Source organism: Vulpes lagopus, chromosome 23 (genome assembly GCF_018345385.1).
Source record: "Vulpes lagopus strain Blue_001 chromosome 23, ASM1834538v1, whole genome shotgun sequence".
Classification (NCBI taxonomy): Eukaryota; Metazoa; Chordata; class Mammalia; order Carnivora; family Canidae; genus Vulpes; species Vulpes lagopus.
Window position 1 is genome coordinate 41187748 of NC_054846.1, and position 11370 is coordinate 41199117.

Below are 11370 nucleotides of genomic sequence, written 5' to 3' on the forward strand. Positions count from 1 at the left end.
TCCCCTTTGGGAGAGACAGTTAATAGCATTACACACCTCTACGCGATGATGTCCTCAAATGTGATTTTGAAGTGAAGTTCGAATGTTCTTGGAAAGGTGACAATGGGTAATAGTGGTTTTAAGTCATTCAACATCAGATTACTGTTTGCACAACCTGAAAGAAACACTGGATATGACATGAGACTTTCGATGGTTTGTGACACTCAGAAAAAAGGAGAAGCTACTTGGGGAAGTATAAGGACTCCAGGGTTTGTCTTGTGCTGAGAATTCAACAGTCTTATCTTTTATAGCTTGTAAGTTATACCGTATATACCATAGCTTGGTGATTTCATCCAAAATCACCTTCCATTCATTCTAAAAACTACCTTTATTCAACAATGAGTATCTATTTGGTACTGCCGTAGGCTGTAGAAACAGCTTGAACAAAGCAAAGTCTTTGCCCTCATGGTGCTTACATTCTGGTTGGAGGAGAGAGCTACTATATAGGTAAATAAAATTAGCTTATTGGGACCCATACTTCGCAGAGTTAAAATGGAGTGCTTTGGTAGACCATGGCTAGGTGACAGCCTTCGATTAGATGATCAAGGGAGACGTCTCAAAGGAGATGACATTTAAGCTGAGGTTGAATGCCTAGGAGAAGCCAGAGATGAGCATAAGCAGAAGGGGAGCTAGCCGGTGCAGAGCTCCAAGAGCTATTTGATGTTCGTGGAATAGAAGGAAAGCTGGGGGTGGGGGGTAGTTAGTTAGGAAATAATGAGTAAGGACAGAGAGGTAGATGGGGGGGCCAGGTCACAGAAAGCTTTTTAAATCACTGAGGGACGTTAGATTTTATTGCAGTGGAAGCCACTAAGGGTTTTAAGCAAGGGAATAACATGGTCTGATTTATGTATTAACAAAGATCGCTCTGGCTGTTCTGGGGAAAATAGATTACTGCAAGGTAAGAGTGAGAACAGAGACTAATTAGAAGGCTGTTGTATAGTAGTCTAGGCAAGAGACGCTGACTCAACTGGGATGACAGGGTTGAGATGTAGTGATGGGGTCGCATCACCGGACAAGTCATTTTGCCCACATCCTTCTCTCTAATCTATTCCAAATATAAAGGTGCTTTACCTCAGTACTGTCAGAGTGCTTTCCTAGGTCGTTTTTCTAACACCAAGCCACAATCCTTTCGTCAGACGTGGACGCTCTTTCCACTAACTCATTTGTTTCTTCCATCCTCAAGAATGACGACTTGTACCATTTTCCTGATTGATTTGCCACACTGGCCCAGAGTAAAATTATTCTGAAGTGTTTTGAAAGAAATATGTTGCCATTCAGACTTCTGGGGTCTCACTAAAAGCTTCCACTGTTATATCCATTCAGTCATCTTTGGAAGTGTACAACTTGGCCTGAGTTTTTGCTGGGCTGCGCACTCCATGTCACTGGTCTGCTCCAGCAGCCTTTGTTAAACCTCTTCAGAATTTCCTATTGTCTCATGACCAAAGGCTGACTTTTATTTTTTTTTTTAAGATTTTATTTATTTATTCATGAGAGACAGAGAGAGAGAGAGAGAGGCAGAGACGCAGGCAGAGGCAGAAGCAGGCTCCATGCAGGGATCCGGACGTGGGACTCGATCCTGGGACTCCAGGATCACAACCTAAGCAGAAGGCAGACCCTCAACCACTGAGCCACAAAGGCGTCCCAAAGGCTGACATTTTTAATAAAAGACCTTTACGAACTGAATTTTCTTGTAGTGGATACAGTAACGTTCTATTTAAGTGAACATGAAATTTATGTTTCTGCCTGCCAAGACAGCACTTGCTCCACACATGATCGTGGCCCCTTGAGATGAAACTCCAGTGGCCATTTCAAGTACAAGTGAAGTACAACCAAGTCCTGTCATCCGTGGATTTTATGGTGAATTCAGTCAAAGAGACCTACATTAGCTCTTGTTCGACTGTTAATTAATTAAATTTTTAAGGATTAACTGGGATTTGTTACACTTCCTAACTCATACTATGGTTGCTTTTGGTTAGAAATTTGAAGCTCATTTGACCAATTTACTTTGAAATGATCTCAGATTTTTTTTTTTTTTTTTTTTGGAATTTGACAAGTCATGCCAAGACCAGGTAAAGCAGCGTACTTGTCAGATACTGTCTTACTGTTTATCACATGAAACACAATCTCCATTCTCAAAATCAGGAATATATATATTTTTTTTATCTAAAATGGTGTAAGTTATTAAGTAACTACTAATGGCTACTGATGTTTACAAATGGAAAATAGGTTGAATGTAAGTGATGTGTGGAGAGTATCTCTCAGGCCCACTTTTAATTTTAAACATGCCTGAAATAAAACTCAATTGTATTTTTCCCTAACTTCCAAGTTTGATAATCAGGAATAGATTACATTTTCTAGAAGGTAAGAGAGAGGATTACTATGCAATGGAATTATAGAAAACTAAGCCAAGAATAGGAATCTAGATATTTTTATGCTATCCTCACTTTCTTGACAGAGAGCATTACGTTTATTCAGCTTTAAGCACCTCATTTTTTAAAGCATGATTTTACATACATCCACATTTTGCCCAGATTCTCAAAGAATAAAAGGAGAAAGGAAAAGAAATCCTCCTTGAGTTGTCAACATTCTGAGCAAGTCAAGACTAAAGATTGTCAGATTTCTCTGAACTCCTGTTGCTGGATTGACAGTGGAGAGAGAAGTCCTTGCATTTGAAACCAGGCTGGATCTTAACAGATGTCCAGGGTCGCTGGAGTTTCCCAGGGACCTCACCAATCATCAAGCCCCCGTTTCCCTTCCTTTGTCCACTGTGGACTGCCCTAACTTCCCACTGCCACTGCCACAGCCGCTGTCCTGATGATCCGATCCAGGGAGCCACTACAGAGCTGAGAAAACCAGCCTCAAAGAACAACCCTGATAAAAAAGAATCCAAGGAACAGAGTCACCACGCAGAAAACCGGCGTTAATAGAAATAATCATCATAAAGCTGGATAACATTTATTAAGCTGTGAGGGTGTGCCAAGAACTCTTCCGAGTGCTTCATACGTGTTCAGGTAGTTAGTCTTCATGACAGTCCTAGGGGTATAGTAGGTACTATTTATAATCTCATTGTAAAGGAAGAAACTGAGGCATGTAGGATTTTTTTTTTAAAAACCTGTACCTGGGCAGCCCTGGGGGCCCAGCATTTTAGTGCTACCTTCAACCCGAGTTGTGATTCTGGAGGCTCGGGATCGAGTCCCACGTTGGGTTCCCTGCATGGAGCCTGCTTCTCCCTCTGCCTGTGTCTCTGCCTCTCTCTCTCTCTCTCTCTCTCTCTCTCTCTCTCTCTCTGTGTGTGTGTGTGTGTGTGTGTCTGTCATGAATAAATAAATAAAATCTTTACAAAATAAAAAAATAAAAAATAAAACCTGTACCAGGGGATTGGAGGTGACTGGGTGATGGGCACTGAGGGGGGCACTTGATGGGATGAGCACTGAGGTTATGCTATATGTTGACAAATTGAACTCCAATTAAAAAAATATGTAAAAAAATAAAAAATAAATAAAAAAATAAAACCTGTACCACGGTTCACAGCTCGTAAGTGATAAGGCCATGACTCAAAGCCAGAAACATGGGCTTCAAAGCCTCTTTGTCTCCACCACTGTGCCAGTCTACTTCTTTCTTCGATGGCACCTGCCCTTACATCCCCTGTCCCTCCTCACAGACATGCTCACCTGAGCTTCCTAGGGATTCATTGTCATGCTACTTAGAGTTGGAGGTATCCAACTTACCCTTAGCATTGACCCCCTACCTCTAAGTCCTCCATCACATCAGCTGTAGTCATTTCCTACTGCTGCCTTTAAAAAGTCACCACGAATTTGGTGGCTTAAAAAAATGTAAATTTCTTATCTTGTAGTTCCGTCGGACTGAAGTCTGGCACAGCCTTTCTGGGCTTTAGGAGGCCCCAAGGAGAAAGTTCATTTCCTTGCCTTTCCTGGCTTCTAGAGGCTCTCCACATTGCCTCGTGGTTCCTTCTCCATCTTCCAAACTGGCAAGGGCGCTCACGTCCTGACCTCTGCTTCCTCCTCATCACACCCCCTTCCCTGGCTCCTCCCCTCTCCATCTCCCACTTCTAACCACATTCATTGTATATCCCACCTGGACAATCCAGGATCAGCTGCCTATTTTAACAGTCAGCCCTTTAGCGACCTTAAATCCATCTATGGCTTTAATCCCCCTTTAACATGAAATCTAACATATCCACAGATTCTGGGGACTAGGATGTGGAGAGATTTAGGGTCCCTTATTCTGCCTCCCACAGTGGCTCATTTAAAAGTCAGCAAAGCAACCTGAGTGATAAAATTTACACTAATATGGAAAGAAGTCTTTATTTAAACAAGTGAAAAAAAATCACTGATTTGTTGAATTACAAACCAAGAGGATGAGAGAAACAATGAGAACGTTGGATGCAGATGGTTCTTCCCAAGGGGGTGCTTCAGTGACCCATATTTTGGACACCCAGGGATCTCTCAGCTGCTGGCATATCCCTCAGGCCTCCTCCCTCCCCAGCCTCTGAGTAGGTGAAAAGATCCAAGACTGTTACTAAAATTCACCTGTTCTGAGTCCCAGTCCCTTAGGCCATGGACTATACAATACATCAATTCGTTAAAAACTCAGTCTCTAGCTGTCTGTCACTTGCTAAACTCCGGCACCTGTAGGAAGTTAGTTATTCAGTAGGACACTCGGTAAAATGGTCTGTTATGGGGATTAAGAAAAAAAGATGTAAAACTTTTAACAAAGCATGTGGCAGTTAGTGAGCACTCAGCAGCAGTCGCGTACCTACCAGGATTGTAGTGGTGCAAGTGTCAGCACCAGGTCAGGCTTGTTAGGTGAGTCCTGGAGCAGCACAGTGGCCTGGCGCTTGGCTTTCCAGCCACTCCGTGGGCCCCGGGGGCCTTTAGGCACATCTGCAGAAGGCATGCCAGCTGGAGGGTGTTGATGCAAAGTAGGCAGATTGCAAGGCCTGCCACAATTTCTAAAAATCTGTTTTGTATATGATGCTTCGCACTCATTGGCATAAAAATATCCGCAGCTTTTAAAACAAAGATTGGAAACCACTGTTCTCTCTGAGAGCCACGATTCCAGAATGGGGGGGGGGGGCGGGAAGAGTGATGGGTCTTGGGAGGGTGTTCGGGGAGGTTGCTGTCCCCGAATCTGACCATATGGGCAGCTGCCCACCCTGGTCGGCTTGGTGTCAGGCTGACCTTGCGGGAGAAGAAGGGGGTCTGAGGATGTGCTTCAGAGAAGGGATGTTGGGGCTCCCCGCACCCCCAGCAGGGAGAGGCCCCGCTTGCTGTACCGCAGCAGAAGCAGTACCCAGCGCCCCGAGAATCCCACTGGAGAGGTTAGCCATCCTTTGCCTTCACGAAGAAAAACAGAGTCGTCTGGAACTGGGAAGAAGGAAGGTTTTACATTTGAAATGTTTCCAAACTGGTGCTCTGTATTTCATTTTAGGGAATAACTGTGTCTTTTCCATCCTCATTTGATAATTACTTCCTTTGCAAACATCAAACAATTTTTGTTCATATGTGGAAGATGGTGCCTGAGTGATAGGGCCTAAAATAATCCCCGCTGTTCTCACATAGCACATGCTCTTTCGATATTTTTAGCATCTTGCAGTTGACAAAAGGAATACTAATCACTGGTTTCCCCTTCACTCTTTCCCCCTCTTGCAGGTCCTTAAAGAGAAGATAGTCATAAATCTGAAACCGTGCTTCAGAATCCCAGCACATAGTAAACTGAAGAGACGACATTGATAATTATACCTGTCAAGAAGCTGTGAACACGTGGTGTGTAAATTCTTTACCAAGGCGACTCGACACCTTCTTTCTCTTGGGGCTGAACCCCCGCTGCTCGTGTGCTCCTTACACACACAGACCTTCCATTCACTGCAGTGGGAATTCTCGGTGTGTGAAGGGAGAGCTTTTCCAGTCTGCAGACTGAAATAGGACCAGAAGGATCAAGTCCATGACTCTCAGATAAATCACCAGGCCAAGATGAAGTGAATCTTTGGTCTATAGCTTTTCCAGAGATTAGCCAGTCCCTCATTAGGCTAGAGTTCAAACTGCATCAGTTCAAGGTTGCTACCACTTAAAAGAAACCAAGCTGTGCATTGCCCCCGCACCCTGACCCCTTCCACATCCATATTGCTGAATCATCTAAATTAGAATTCCAGTTAATTGCAAATGCAACCTTTATCCCCCTCTTGAAAATGGCAAGTTATACCATATTATACTCTGTTCAGGTTCTAGAAGCAATTGGCTTTTTTATTTTCTGTTTCCATGAATTTAATTATGCATTAATGCAGTGGGACAAATTTAGTTCAACTTTTGGTTTGCTAGAGGCAAGGATAGAGAACTCTAGTACTGTTTTTTTTTTTTTAATTTAAGCATTGCTTGTATCTATGGTTATTAATTCTAACAGAATATAACATATTTATTCCACGAATTATATATTATCAGAGTGTATTTGCTACACATTGAGGTCTTTTCTTACCAAAGGTTATGAATCTGGTAAGAGAACACTAGCCAAGGACCCAGCTTCATGAACTGATCCTCCTATGATGTTTATATATAACCCTGCTCTCAATAATTTCTGGTTAAGTTTTATATTTTTCAGTTGATAAACTCTGGAGAAATCTAAACTCTTTCTACCTACACCGATATGTTGTTACAGGAATTTATTTAATATTTTAAAGCTTAGGGCTTTGCAAAGCTCAATTATGATATGTGCTCATATATATATATATACACACACAAATAATATGTCACACACAAAATCTAGATCAGTTTCCCCAAAGATAAACTGGATATTGTTGGAAATTTAAGATCAAAAATATTTTTCCTTTTAAAATCAGGCAGATATAAACCAGGATATAATATTGTGAATGAAAAGAAGCTATTCCTTCTAAAGGGAAAAGCTGCCTAATTCATTACACATATTCATGTAGGAAAATAGACAAGGAACATACCATCTTTCAGGAAGTATCAGTGGCTGGAAAATGACCTGTTAAGAGCCACCTATACAGATCATCACTTTTGACTCACCGAAAATCTAAGTACCTAAGTCTGATTTTACTCACAGGAATGAATTAGGAAGCAATAATCATTTGGGCACTTACTTACATGGCTTAGGCACAAAAATGTACACAAAAAAAGAATAAATGCCCGGTTGAAACATTCTACATAGATCATTAAAACTGAGGCAAATATTTGAATGTTCCCTTTTCTCAAATGCAGAAATTGATTCCCCAACATAAATAAAGTTTACATGTCAGATAGTCTCCTAAATTAGAAATTGATGAAGCTCAGTTCAAGAGCTATTTCTTGAAAACAAAATAAAACCAGTCAGACCTGCCCAGCACATTTCATTTTGCCCTGTCAAGGGGGTATTATTGTCAATACCAAGTTCCGCGGACTCTTCATAGTACATCACCCAACAGAGAACAAAGAGCGAGGAAACTAGGAGGTATGCCGATTTCGATGACCATCCTGAAAACATATCATTTTTTTATTGGAGAAAACTGAGGGGGGGGGGAGGGAAAAGGGGGAGGCCAAGGGGGAGGACCCTGAATGTTATGTAAAATAGGTTTACAAAAGAGATAAGCATGACTAAAGGGAGTGAATGGAGACTACGTGAGTATTACTCAGTTTGAAAGAGGTAGTTCTCATTTTTATAAGAAAAATTTAATAAAACATATATTTTAGTTATCATTTAACAAAGAAATATTAAAGCTATTCAGGCGATGCTACAGATTGTCATAAAGGGAAATCATTGCACCCTTGTGATGAGAAAACACTCATTTCCACACATTTCAATGCCTTGTATAAATTTGGAGCTTAGGGTATGTTTTCATTTAGCCATAAGTGTACAGTTGATATGAAATTATCGATTGTTTTCACAACAATATAAATAATGTCATGGTGTTAACGGAAGCAGCTAGCAAATGAGCAGATACCTTACATTTGTGTTTTCTAGATGTCTTTTTTATGTTTAATTTGCATAATGTTAAATGCTAATAAATGGATGCCAAGCTCTCTGTCAAAGTAAAGGGGCAATCCATCACACCCAAGGCATCTAAAAGACAGATTACATGTTGCACTGGTCCTACATACAAATGACCAAATGGCCAGTTTGGTTTGTTTTTTTGTTTTTTGTTTTTTGTTTTCAGTGAAATCTTGTTATTGAAATATAAGCTTTCCCCTAAAGTTTTAATCAAAGGTTTCTGTCCCTAAGACTTAGGCCCTTTTGTGTTTCTCTGAGTTTCACCGAAGCCAGAAGGAAAGGGAAAAGAAATCACCACAACTGGTACTAAAGTTCTTTATTATCAATGATCACGATAGAGCCACTGACTTGTCCAAAATCATATTGAAAACATACCAGGCTGCTCCATGTGAATGTCCATCTTGAATGTCACAAATAAATTAGATATTCAGAGTTAGGGGGAAAATCTGGAATGATGATTCCTCCATGATCCTGGTGAGTGTGAGTTCTTTCCCTTGGTCACTTTGGTGGCCAGATTTTTCTAAACTCTTTCCTGCTGTGATTTTGAAGGCCAGCACGTGGAGCATAGCTTGGTAAAAGAATACCTGAACCTTTCCATTTGGGGCATTTACATTTTGATTCTGTGGCCATTTGAAATAGAACATCCGCAGGGAGATAAGGAGCTTAAATTACAATTGACTTTGGAAAGAATAACAGACTTTTGTGCTTCCTCAATCATGTAATCAATAGGGAATTCTCTCCTGTGAACCACCACTGTCTTTTAAGACAATGCTAAAAATCTAAATGTAAAATCTAGCTTTCAGGGGCTTTTTAAGAATTCAAGGCTGTCTCGGAAGAACTTGACTAGAGATGGATTACACAACTTACAAATGCGGTTCTCAACCGAGACAAATCAAACTGATGTGATCTCAGTTCATTTTACTCAGCTGTGCCTATAGGACTCCAAGACGTTGGGGTGTTTTGTCTACGTTTTCTGAAACATCTATAGATATTTGTGAATGTGTGAATCATGCCTGAATTTCTCACCTTTTGGCTAGTTTGTGCTTATTATACGGGCAGCCTGTTACTAAGACCAGCTTTCGATAGCGTTGTGAAGTAGAAATCCATACTCTGAAGATCAAGGGAAGCCAACATTAGGCAATGTCTCCCAAAACGTGGGGCAGTCCTACCCACTGCACCCCTTTCTGGATTTCGAACTCCACGAGAAAAAAGTCCGTGACTGCTTTGTGGACTGCCAGGTCTCCGACATCTGGTATGGTGTTGGCCACACTATAGGCGCTCAGTTGGTATTTGTTGAATGAATGAATGATTGGATAGGTGGATAGACAAATGAATTTTGCCTTCAGATAACCTGAAAAATTTCACCAATTTACGGTAATTGGCACTGTAATTTCTGAATTTCATAGAATCAGAATTGACTCTTTTCGTAAATAAATTCTCAGGTATATGAATTTGGAATCAATTACTTTAAAGGCTTCAAGGATTTGAGGACATGTAGATAAGGGACAGTGTTTGGAGATTAGGAGTTTTTAACAATGAAGAAAGCTCAGCCTTTCTAGTTCTTTGTCAAAGCTCCCTGAGTTATTTTGCAAGGGCGAATGAAACATAGAACTTCATTTATGAGTATTATAAAATATTATGTGTTAATTTTTATAAAAGAAGAAAAGTCATGTCATCAAGCACATTATGAATATCTCCTTCAATATTTACTAGTATCTTCTCTCTGAGGAGTTCACGGTAATTGGGGATACAGCTCTAAATCATCTGCTTTGGAAAGATCACTTCTTTCCTATTTGATTTCGAGAATGTACCTGAGCTAAAGATTAATCACATAGCTACCGGGCCTTTTCCATGTGTTTATTCATTTTGCAAATATATATTGTGCATCTACTATATGCCAGGTTCTAGAAAGACAGCGGCTAACAAGACAGACATAGTGCCCTCCTGAGGCTTACTGTGAGGAGCTCCTCAACACTCGCTTTGGCAATAGGTAGAGTTTACTGTCCATCGGGTCCCTCTTCACAGCTGACAGAAGAAATGAAATCCCTAACTCCGTGGAAATCATGAAAGACCCCCTGCACCTATTTATATGAGCTTGCTAAATGCACCACTCAAAAATACTCCTCAGTTATCCATACACCGTAGTTAGACCCCAGAAAGATAGAGGAGTAATAATTTATTCATAACTAACACATATTTAGCTCTTACTAGGTTCTACTGTGCTTGGTACTTTCCATAGACTATTCATGAAATCCCTTCAACAACTCTAGTAGGTTTCATTTTATAGACAAGACAACTGAAGCACAGATACGTGACTTGTCTGGGTCACATAGCAGATGACATGGGGATTTGAACCCATGCAGTGTAACACAAGAGTTCATGTGTCTAACCATTATCTGTGGTCTGGGGGACACTATTACATTCAAATGAGTCATTAAAATACATGAGTCACTGTATATAAAAGTCCTTTGTAGTATATGAAAAGCTAGCGGTGAAGTATTAAGGTCAACAGACCACCTCAGTGGCAGAAGCGGACTGAAAACTCAATTTTATGTCACAGCTTACTCTTGGAAAGAACACTTCAAGCCAGGGACATGGATAAAGTACAGATTCAGAAAATTTTTGACATCTGATAAATATGTCAATGACTTTTCAGAATTATTTGTTAGCCACTGTGTCTATTTGGTGCTACAAGAAACAAACTCCCTTGCTGTAAGGGCTTATAATAAATACACAGTGTGGAGCTGAACCAAGGATACTTCACGTTTCTGGGGAAAGATCAGGCAATAGTACTATTTTCTCACCATTGCATGTGATCGCGTCTTTCCAATTGTTTTCTTTACGTTCCTGAAAGAGCTGCAAAATTGTGCAGTGGTTCAACCTGACCAAAGTGGTATTATGCTGCTGGGAAGTAAAAGTATTAGACACAAGACTGGAAGTATTGTCTTCATTATCAAATGACTCTTAAATTCATTTAAAACATGGATACAGGCGCGCCTGGGTGGCACAGTGGGGTTAGTGTCCGACTCTTGGTTTCTGCTCAGGCCATGATCTCAGGGTCATGAGATCGAGCCTGGCGACCAGTGTGGCATCTGCTCGAGATCCTCTCCCTCTGTCCTTCTGCCCTTCCCCAACCCCCATCCTCTCTCTCCTTCTCTCTCTCTCAAATAGATAAATAGATCTTTAAAAAAATAAAACATAAAATAAAACATGGATGCCTGGGTGGCTTAGTGGTTGAGCATCTGCCTTCAGCTCAGGGCGTGATCCCAGAGTCTTGGATCGAGTCCCACATCGGGCTCCCCACAGGGAGCCTGCTTCTCCCTCTGCCTA

At 41.0% G+C, this 11370-nt stretch overlaps 1 protein-coding gene across 4 annotated transcripts in view; it reads left to right on the plus strand.

Moving 5' to 3' along the window:
• The window catches only part of LIN7A (lin-7 homolog A, crumbs cell polarity complex component), a 127930-nt gene extending 116960 nt beyond the window's left edge, over nucleotides 1-10970 (plus strand). For all 4 annotated transcript variants that reach the window (XM_041738841.1, XM_041738843.1, XM_041738842.1 and 1 more), the window contains one exon: nucleotides 5712-10970. The gene's annotated coding sequence lies outside the window, so the exon portion shown is untranslated. The remainder of the gene's footprint in view (nucleotides 1-5711) is intronic.
• Nucleotides 10971-11370: the final 400 nt, after the last annotated feature.